Source organism: Vombatus ursinus, unplaced genomic scaffold (assembly GCF_900497805.2).
Source record: "Vombatus ursinus unplaced genomic scaffold, bare-nosed wombat genome assembly UNPS02000580.1, whole genome shotgun sequence".
NCBI lineage: Eukaryota > Metazoa > Chordata > Mammalia > Diprotodontia > Vombatidae > Vombatus > Vombatus ursinus.
Window position 1 is genome coordinate 19,382,330 of NW_020940358.1, and position 10,216 is coordinate 19,392,545.

Below are 10,216 nucleotides of genomic sequence, written 5' to 3' on the forward strand. Positions count from 1 at the left end.
TTTCAAAAGACAAACCTCCAACCTTTCCTGGGCCACCTTGGTTTTTATTGTGGCATAAGGCAGCTGAGAAAGGGGAAACATGGGCTTCCACAATTTAATTGAAACTGAGAGTTTTATTAGTTTACCCTGAAGTGCTAATAAAAAAATGGTCAATAGCAGATGTTTTTTCTCTGCTCTGATGGCATTTCTATACCCTGAGGTTAATAACCTGCCCTTTTTTTGGTTGACCTATTGACATCATGTCTCCAGCTGCATTTGTTTTCTCTTTAAAAAAATTATGAAATGTTCTATACCTTGTTTTTTTTTTACTAGTGAAGAATGTCTGCATGATTTTCTTTTATTGAGCTACCTGTTTCTTAACTCTCCAAAACTTCAATGTGTCTGTGATCTTTCATTGATATGGACATTCTCTCCCCTTCATTGGTGTAGATTTGAACTCATTCCAATAGAATGTAAGTTCTTTGACTGCAAAGACTGCTTCTCCTTTTATCTTTGGCTCCCCAATGCCTTGATTAGTACCTAGAACAAAGCAGGTGTTTAATAAATGTTTGTTGCACTGAATTATATCAATCAACAAGCATTTACTAAGCTGCTAGCAATACAAAGACAAAAAACGAAACAGTCCTTTCTCTCAGGAAGCTTACATTCTATCTGGGAAGACAACATGTACATACATATGTACATATATAAAACAAATACAAGGGTAATTGGGGGATGGCATTAGTGGCAGTGGGAAATCAGGGTTTATATAGAGAATGGGACTTGAGCTGAGCTTTGAAAGGAAATTAAGGATTCTAAGAGGTAAAGAGGGGCTATATTCCAGGCTTGGAGAACAGTTAGTTCAAAGACACAGAGATAGGAAATGGAATGTTTCATGAGGAGCTGCAAGCTGGCCAGGTTGGCTGAATTAATGGAAATAATGAGGGTCATTGAAGCATATTTTTTAAACTCATGGAAGAAAATAGTTTTTAAAATGCTTGATAATTGAAAAAAACTTGATTTAAAAATTAAATGAAAACATAAGGAAAGAGACTTTGCAAGCCTCAAACAGAAAAGTTTAGAGGAAACAAGGACAGCTTTGAAAGTAACATGTGGAATTTATTATATACTCCCCAAAAAGAAAGAGATTAGCAGCTTCACATTGAATCCTATTTTTTTTATGCTACTTTGCATATAGATACATTCTGTCTTCCTGTTGTCATTAGGGGGAAATCATTAAATTCAGATTTTTTTTAAAAGTCAAATTGTAATTGCCTCCAAAATAGACTCCGTATTCTTTGACCTGGCATTCAAGGCCCTTGAAAAATGTGTCCCAAATGATGATTAGCAAAAATTGAACTTATAATAATCATAGTATCTGGAATTTAGATAGCACTTTAAGGCTTACCAACAGTTTTAACTTTATTTTCTCATTTGAGAGGCATCATGGCATAGTAAATAAAAAGCTTGCTTTAAAGCCAGGAAGGCTTGGGTTCAAGTCCTCCCTCTGACACATACTGGCTGTGATTTCCTGGACAAGTCACTTAACTTTTAGTACACTAGGCAGCTCTCTAGGTCTATAAGTTGCAGAGGTAGAAAGAACATGTTGCATTGATAGAGGGAGTTTCCTTACATGGGAGTTCCCTATAGCATTGAAATCACAGGTCCATTTCCCATAACACTGACATTAGCCTAAGCATATTTAACATCAAGGAGAGGCATATATGCTGGAGTGGTGGAGATGGTCACAATACAGTAACCAAAAGACTAGTTTACTGGACACATAGGCTCAGCCAGACCTGGAATCGAGAAGACTCAACTTCCTGAGTTCAAATTCTGCCTCAGAAACTTACTAGCTGTGGGACCCTGGGCAAGTGACTTAGCCCTGTTTGCCTCAGTTCATCATCTGTAAAATGAGCTGAAGAAGGAAAAGGCAAACCACTCCAGTCTCTTTGCCAAGAAAACCCCCAAATCCCAACAAAACAAAACAAAACAAAAAGACTCAATCCAGTTCCAAAGCAGAAATTGTCTTTCTTTCTCTACTAATTTGATAGTTTGTGTTGCTGATGGAAAAAAAAATACTAGGTCAGCAAATGATAGATTCTGAATCTTTAATTCACATAAACAAACACTGGCAATGGAATGAGGTCTCTGTTTCACACTGAATAATAATTTCTTCTCTCTCTCTGATCAATGATAATTGCTTTAGCTACAACAAAATGTCATTATTAGAAAAGAACACTAGACATCAATTCAGGGTCAAGTAAAAGAGCTATTCAACCAAGCAGTCTGTCCCTATGGAAAAGCAAATATATGGAAGGTGTTTTGTGAGGGTGGTCTCAGTACACATTCAGATGCTCCTAACTCATCCTTAATAACCAACGCCACCATGGTTTAATTGCCAATGCCCCAGTTACTTGGCCACTTGGTAGTTTCCTATTCAAACAAATCATTCTGGAGAACTAGAAGATAAGGTCACTTACTCATCATTTAAGGGAAGAATTGAAAGAGGGTTCGAAGCTACCACCCTTCCCTCTCAACCTATAAAGTTTCATGTTAGACTCAGGAGGAATGTTAAGGATTATCTAATTCAAATCCTTAATTTTACAATTAAGGAAACTCAGGTCCTAAAAATAGGAACTGTAGGGCCATAGTCTCCAAAGTTGGGACAATCATTCTAAGTGAACTATGGCATGACCTCAAAGGGATTTTATCAGACAATCAGAGGGTGGAAAAATGGATTGCATCCTCTCCCTGCCACCCATGACAGCCTATCATGGGCTTGTCTCCAACACAACTACACCACCTCTTTAACCCATTCTTGCTCTATACCCTTCATCCCTACCACACTTGGCTGCACGAGGTGTCAGCTCTTCAAGGATATTACAATCTAATCACTATCCAGGAACCAGCAGCAGACATGTAGGCAAAATGCCACTGAACCCCCAACACTGGCACACCCTCTCCCCCACATCACCTTGTGCTTGTGGCAGTTATCCCTCAGCAGGTGTGGAACCTTGTCCTCATTCTCTTTTTGTTTGGGGGGATGGAGGAGAGTGAATCATACAGGAAGAAGACGTAGAAATTTGTATCCCAGATCTAATAACATTTTCTTTCCCTTCAAATTCTCCACAACACACACACAAACTTCCCTGTTACTAGTGAAGACACCACCAACTTTCCAGTCACCCAGGTTCAAAAGCTTGGTGTCATCCTTGACTTCAAACTCTCCCTCATCTCACAAATCTGATCAATTGCCAGATCTTGTTGTTTCTATCTTCACAATCTCACTGGCATCTATTCTCTTCTCTTTAATCTCACAGCCACCTCCCTAGTTTAGTCCTTCATCTCCTCTCAGCTGGATTATTGCAAAAGCCTTCTGGTTGGTCTTCTTGTTTCAAGCTTTTCTCCACTGAAATCTAATCTCTATTCCTAAAGCATATGCCTGCCCATGTAACTCTTTGGCTTAAGAGGTTCCAATGGCTCCCTGTTGGCTCTAGGATCAAATACTATTTCATCTTTATCTCATCTACTTCAAATGTCTATTTTTGTGTATATTTTATGACATATAATGTGTATATGTGTACAGTAGCAATGTATGTAATTTTTAAATAAGTAAATGCGTATATAATAAAAAAAAGTTTAGAGACTCACCCCCTGCTCTGCTAAACTCAACACAAATGCTGGTTCTCTAGTTCATGGTCTTTTCCTCTCCACACCCAGGCCAGTTTTCAACCCTCAAAATGACCAGTATCAGCCCTATGGCTCCCTCTTCACACATAATTGAACCCAGTAGCTGACCACAGAGACACTTCTCCTTTCTCATTGGGCCCTATAATAGCTATATCATCTGTTCTTTTCTTCCCCCACTTTTCCTAGGGAGTAGAAGATGGGGTTCAGAATGACACATATGTTTCAGAGGTCTCAAAAAGGAAAATGTCTCATGGGGTTACATAAAAAATATGTTGATAGCTTTCTGGTCCAAAGTGCTCTCCATCTCTTTCCTGCAAATGTTCCTTTGTGGGAACCTTTCCACAAATCCTGGGTGCTACTAAGGCCCAGTCTAGTCCTCTCAGTTTCTTTGGTGTTTTGTGTGTGTGTGTGTGTGTGTGTGTGTGTGTGTGTGTGTGTAGTGGGAAAGCAAGATGATAATACCTTTTCCCATCCCTTGAGCCTAATTAGGCATTACCAGCTTTTGCTCTCGAATGATTTTTAATTCTGGTTCCTGTTGTCACAGAAGCATCATAACTTGAGATTGGGGGTCCATTTCAAACCTAAATTCTAACATTGGTCTGAGTTATGGTGTTTAAAAAGGTTCAAGCAGCATAGTTTTTCAGTAATTTAATCATTTTTTAAGAAGGCCAACAAATTATTAATAAAAGGATGGTCATTTGGCCGTTTCTCTTAGACCTAAGACAATCATGGCAGTGGAACTCACAGTTTATACACCCACAGTTTATATATATTTCCCAATTACATTTTAATCTGCTCATTTCCACCATCATGTCTCCAAATCACCCTGAATGCCTCCTATGGACTCCATGCTGAGTCCAGGCCAGGCAACAATGGCAGGCTAGGTGACCTAGAAGTCCACACCCAAAACACAGGTCAAGGCTTGCCATGTACTGACAGCACCTGGACACTGGCTTTGTGGTACCAGATGGGTTCTAGCTGCATAAAATGCATATTTAATTGCTTATCCTTTTGATATACCCTGCCCTCCCTCCTCCAAGAACTTTGAGTCACATGTGTATTTTGGTTTGATGTTCAGTTGACCACAAACTCTTTGAAGATAGGGAATAATTCTTTTGCGTCTTTGTATCCCCTATACCTAGCATAGTGCCGACTGACCTAGACACTCAATGAATACTTGTTGAATTGAGCTGAAATTTAGTCTTTCATCCAATTGCATTTGATGGCTGCTGAAGTCCTTTATCTATAATTCTAATTCTATAATTATCTAATTTTCTATAATTCTAATTTAGTTCCACTATGTCTCTCTTGGGAAATAGCAATCAGAATACTGGTGTTCCCGCTCTGTACACATTACTATTTTGTACCTGGGCAAGATTATAATCCTCATAATTAAGATAGCTAAAATCATCGGTGTAACTATACCACATAGACAACTATTTCTATCATGTTGATTGATTATGGCTTTCACATTTCTTCCATGTTCACAGTTCTCATATGACTTTGCTCTTTGGGGTCCTTACGCCACAACTTGCGACAGAATAGGAAGGCATGTTATTATCTTTCTGGAGTCTGTTGTATGGTAGAACTGCTCTAAATCCATATTTTACACAGCCATTATATTGCATAGCTCACAGTTGTCATTAGGTTCATGGTATAAAGGTAGGTAAGTATTCAATCGTGTCCTGTATAACATTTAGAGTTTGCTTTCTATATCCAAAATTGCCTCCAACTTCCCTCATCTTTCTACCTTTGTAGCCTTTGATGATGGTCTTAAACAAATCCAAGTTATTTACTAAGAACTATTCAGATTCTATGAATGTATCTAAATCTATTTTTAAAGTCCTCTCCCCAGTGTCTCTAGCCATTGCTTAGTTTCTTTGGTAAATAGATCACTTCAAACTTTCATGGACACACATACTTGATGTGGTATTTGACGAAACTAGTATAAATATTTTTAGACTTATTTTAAAGGCCTTTGGAAAAGAAGACATGAATTATGTATCAAGGATACAAAAAAGCTTCACTCATTACATGATATGCCTTAGAAACCTTTGAAATGGTAGAATCCAAGCATTTCATTATTCTTTCCCCTAGAATCCCAAATCAAGTAAATAACATAGTACCACTTACATACATATATCTTTTTTCTTTTAGGCCCACTTTCACTTGATGAAAAGTTATACAATTTTAGTGGGCCCAAATGCCAAGTTTATCAATCAATCTGTGCCAAACCTCAAAGGAGTTTTCATTCTAATGGGGGAGATAACATGTACATAAAAAAGGGATATGCAAGATACAAAGAAGATGAAAGGTTCTGGATCAATGCGACTTTTAACCACAGAAGAAATAGAAAAATAGCTAAAAGGTAAAAATATTTTTTAAAACAAATTTCTGTGGTACAATTTTGTCTGCAATTTGCTTTTCTTTCAGGGGCAGCTAGGTGGCGCAGTGGATAGAGCTCCAGCTTTGGAGTCAGTAGGACCTAAGTTCAAATCCAGCCTTAGACACTTGTCACTTACTAGCTGTGTAACCCTGGGCAACTCACTTAACCCCATTGCCTCACCAAAAAAAAAAAAAAAAAAAAGCAAAAACAATTTGCTTTTTTTCTCCATCACTGACAATTGCCAATTATACTTAAAGTCGGAAGTGTGACTACCTTGGTCATTTTGAAGAAAATTCTATGGTGTTGAATGCAATCAAAGTTGGACAAATGCAATTGGAGGCAGGCATAGCCCCATCCAGGCACTGCTCCTCTCACACATAGATTCCCCACCCCTACTCCCACCCCGTCGCTCCAGGCACTTGGTCTTTTGGGTCCTAGAAAACCAAACTAAGAACAAGGAGTAGAAGCAACAGAGGCTTATTTGAACTTGACGTAATTGGAGAGCACACTAACCTTTGGGAGGGCTCTCCCAAAGCTGAATGTGGTCAAGGGCTGGTTTCAGCCAAGGCTGCCTTCTTAGGTCTGTTATAGAGGTCATACTTATAAGATTATAGGGTAGAGACCCAATGGCACCAGAGGTCCTTTGTGGAAGGGCACAACCCCTGTACGAATATTCTTTTGGCACTCAGTAACTACCTACCTGCCTTTGAATAAAGCCTGGGTTTGTAAAGCTGGTTCCCCAGAGCAGGAGCACAAGGGTCCCTAAAAGGCGATGACACCTCTCAAAAGTATAGAGGAAGGGGCTTTCGAGCAGACGTCAAGATGCCTGAAGCAATGGGGCGGGGGGCGGAAGGCAGAGAGGCACACTTGCCTGCTGCTAAGGCAGGGGATGACTCTACTAGGTTGGGGGGGGGGGGGAATTGGGAGGAGCTGCGGTTACTTGAATTAGAGCCTACAAGCGCTCAAACAGGCACCGGGAGAAGCTGAAGAGCTGTCCAGGTGATTCAGACTGTTAATCTAAGGCACTTGGGGAGCTCCCCTTTCTGGTCCCCGAGGAGCCTCCTTCAGCCCTGAACCATCCTGCAGAGCTCCAGATCGAGGTCCACCTCCTCAGGAAGTCTTCCTGGACACTGCAGCCCACTTCGATCTCTCCCTACCTATTTCTTAAATTGTCTGCAAATCAATCAACAAAAGAACAACTTAGCTTTTTAAGTGGCCGACTCTCTCCTCAGCACTGGGAGTACAAAAACAAAACTGCCCTCAAGTAGCTTACATTCTAATGGAGGAGAAACAATGTGTGCACGGCTACATAAAAGACACATGCAAAGTATACACTATACAAGGCATAATAGAAGGAGGAAGGCATTAGGAACTGGAGTGTGGAGTAAGGTGGAGGTCGGAGACAGAAAAGGCTTCCCTCAGAAAGTGGCTGCTTGAGCAAAAGCTTGAAGAAAGCCAGTCATTCAAGAGGCAGAAGTACGGAGAGAGCACTCCAGGAAGGGGGGACAGACAGTGCAAAGGTATGGAGATAGGACATGGATGATCCTGTGTGAATAACAATGGGTAGACCTAGACCTCGGGGTGCCAGAAAACTAAAACTTTTCCCCTTATGTCAAAGCCAAAACTCTGCCTCAGATTTCACCTGTTCTAGAACTGGAGCCACATTTGGAACATCCGACAAGGCTGACCTTTGTGGAGTGGCCACCGCAGGAAATTTGAGCACAGCAAGGGTGGGAGGCTGCTCTTACTCCAGAGCCCCTGCTCTGGCTCCAGGTCTGCAGCCACCACTGTGACCATGACCATGACCTTGACTATGGCTGTCCTGCTGAGCTCGGTATTTGACTTTTCCCTGGACAGGGCCCCAGGTTCCAAAATCTGGAGGGTGGATGGAGACAGATTCTGGAAGATCAAGCTCTCCCGCCATTTTATATTTCATTGATTTGGCAGCAAATGTCTCCAAATGTACGATTCTGTGGAAAAAGAGTATCCATGCTGGGAAAAGCCTCACCTCTCTGCTCCTTCACCCGTCTCACATTGAGGTGGGCCTTCTTGCCAGGGCAAACCCCACTACGTGCCCATCTCATCTTCTCCAGCACACCGCCTCCTCTATCATTCCTACTTTCACTATCCTTCCAATTATCCTATGGCTCACTTCTCTTTTCTGGCTAACTTCCTTGAGAAAGTCATCTGCAAAAAATGCTCATGTCCTTTTCCCTCACTCTTTTAATGCTCTGCAGCCTGATTTCTGACCTCATCATTCAACTGAAGCTGTTCTTGCCAGTTACCAATGATTTCTTAATTGCCAAATCTACTGGTCTTTTCTCAGTACCTCATCCTTCTTGATCTCTCTGTCCTTTGATGCTGTTGACTATTACCCTTTTCTCCTTGAAATTCTCTTCTCTACAGGTTTTTGTGATATTGCTGTCTCCCAATTCTCCTCTTACCTGACTGAAAACACCTCCTCTGTCTCTTTTGCTAGATCTTTATCCATGTCATACAGGCTAATTGTGGGTGTCCCCCAAGGTTCCCCATATCCTCTCGTCTTCTCCCTTTGTACTATCTCTTGGCAATCTTATCCATTCTCATGGATTCAATCATCTCATTTCTATGGAGATTCTCAGGTGCATTTGAGCCCAAACTTTGTTCCTGAACTCTGCTCTCATCTCACCAATTGCCTACTGGAAATCTCAAACTCACAGACATCTTAAACTCAGAATATCCAAAACTTAACTCATTATCTTTTCCTCCAAACCCTCCCCTCTTCCTGTACATTCCCTAATACTGTTGAGGGCACCACCATCCTCCCAATTACCCAGTCTCAATGTAGGCATCATCCTTGACACCTCAGTAACACTTACCCCAGATATCCAAGCAGTTGCCAAGTTCTAATGCAGATCTGACTATATTATACTCTCTCTCATACACACACACACAGAGTAAACACTAATGACTCCCTATTACTTGAAGGATCAAGTATAAAATCCTCTGTTTAGTTTTTAAAGCCTTTAACAACCTGGCCTCTTCCTTCATTTCCAGTCTTCTCAGACTTTACTTCAAAGTACTCTACAATCCCAAATACTGTGCTGTTCCTCAAAGAAAACACTCCATCTCCTGAATGTGCATTTTCACTGGCTTTCCCCCTACCTAGAATCCTTTCTTTCTTCTTTTCAACTTCCTGATTTCCCTGGCTTTCTTCAAGATTCAGCTCCAATCCTTTCTTTTGCAAGAGCCTTTTTAATGGCTTCCCTCTAAAATTACCTCCAATTTGCTCTGTTGTATAGTTTCTTGCAGTTATCCTCCACTAGATTGTCAGCTCTCTGAGGACAAGGACTCTTTTATCTTTCTTTGTAACCCAGTGCCTGGCATAAAATGGGCACTTAACAAATGCTTGCCGACTTGATTAAGAAGGCTTCAAACACAAACCAGTGGCAGGGTATTCTCTTGAATGTGTAAGATAGGCCAGCAGGCAATGGTAGAAAGGTTAGAAAAGGATATAAAACATTTATACATGACATTCCACCTTTCATCTGCATCTGTAGACTCTCTCCCATGCCTGGGAATGTTATCCTTCCTCATCTGCTCCCCTTAAAATCCCTAGCTTCCTTGAAGGCTATTTTTGTATCTCCTTGACAAGCCTTTCATGATTCCAAAGCTGTCAATACTTTCCATCTGCCCCCTCCCCTGAAAAGGGTATATTTTGTATTTATTTCGGTAGACTTGTTTTCCCTCAAGTAGCAAACTCTTTGAGGGCACTTGGACTTTTTTTTCTTTTATCATAGTAGGGACTTAATATTTATTGAATGTTGTGCTTTCATCTACCCACTACTTTTGTTTCCTGGAAACACTCCACCAAAGCTGAATACACCCATCTCCTGATTTCATCTTAATAGACAATTATTTACTAAGAGTTGCTGTGGCCAAAGATTTCATCACCCGGCAGCTACACTGGTGATGAGCTTCTCAAAGTTGGATAGACTAGCCTTCACATGACTGTCATATGATCCAATACCAGGCTCACTTCTGAAGTTGTTCTACCTTGACAGAATCAGCTAAAGCTCCTGCACCCCTCACAGTAATATTCCCCAACTCCCAATTATACATATTTAGTAGGGTGTGTGTGTGTGTGTGTGTGTGTGTGTGTGTGTGTGTGTGTGTGTG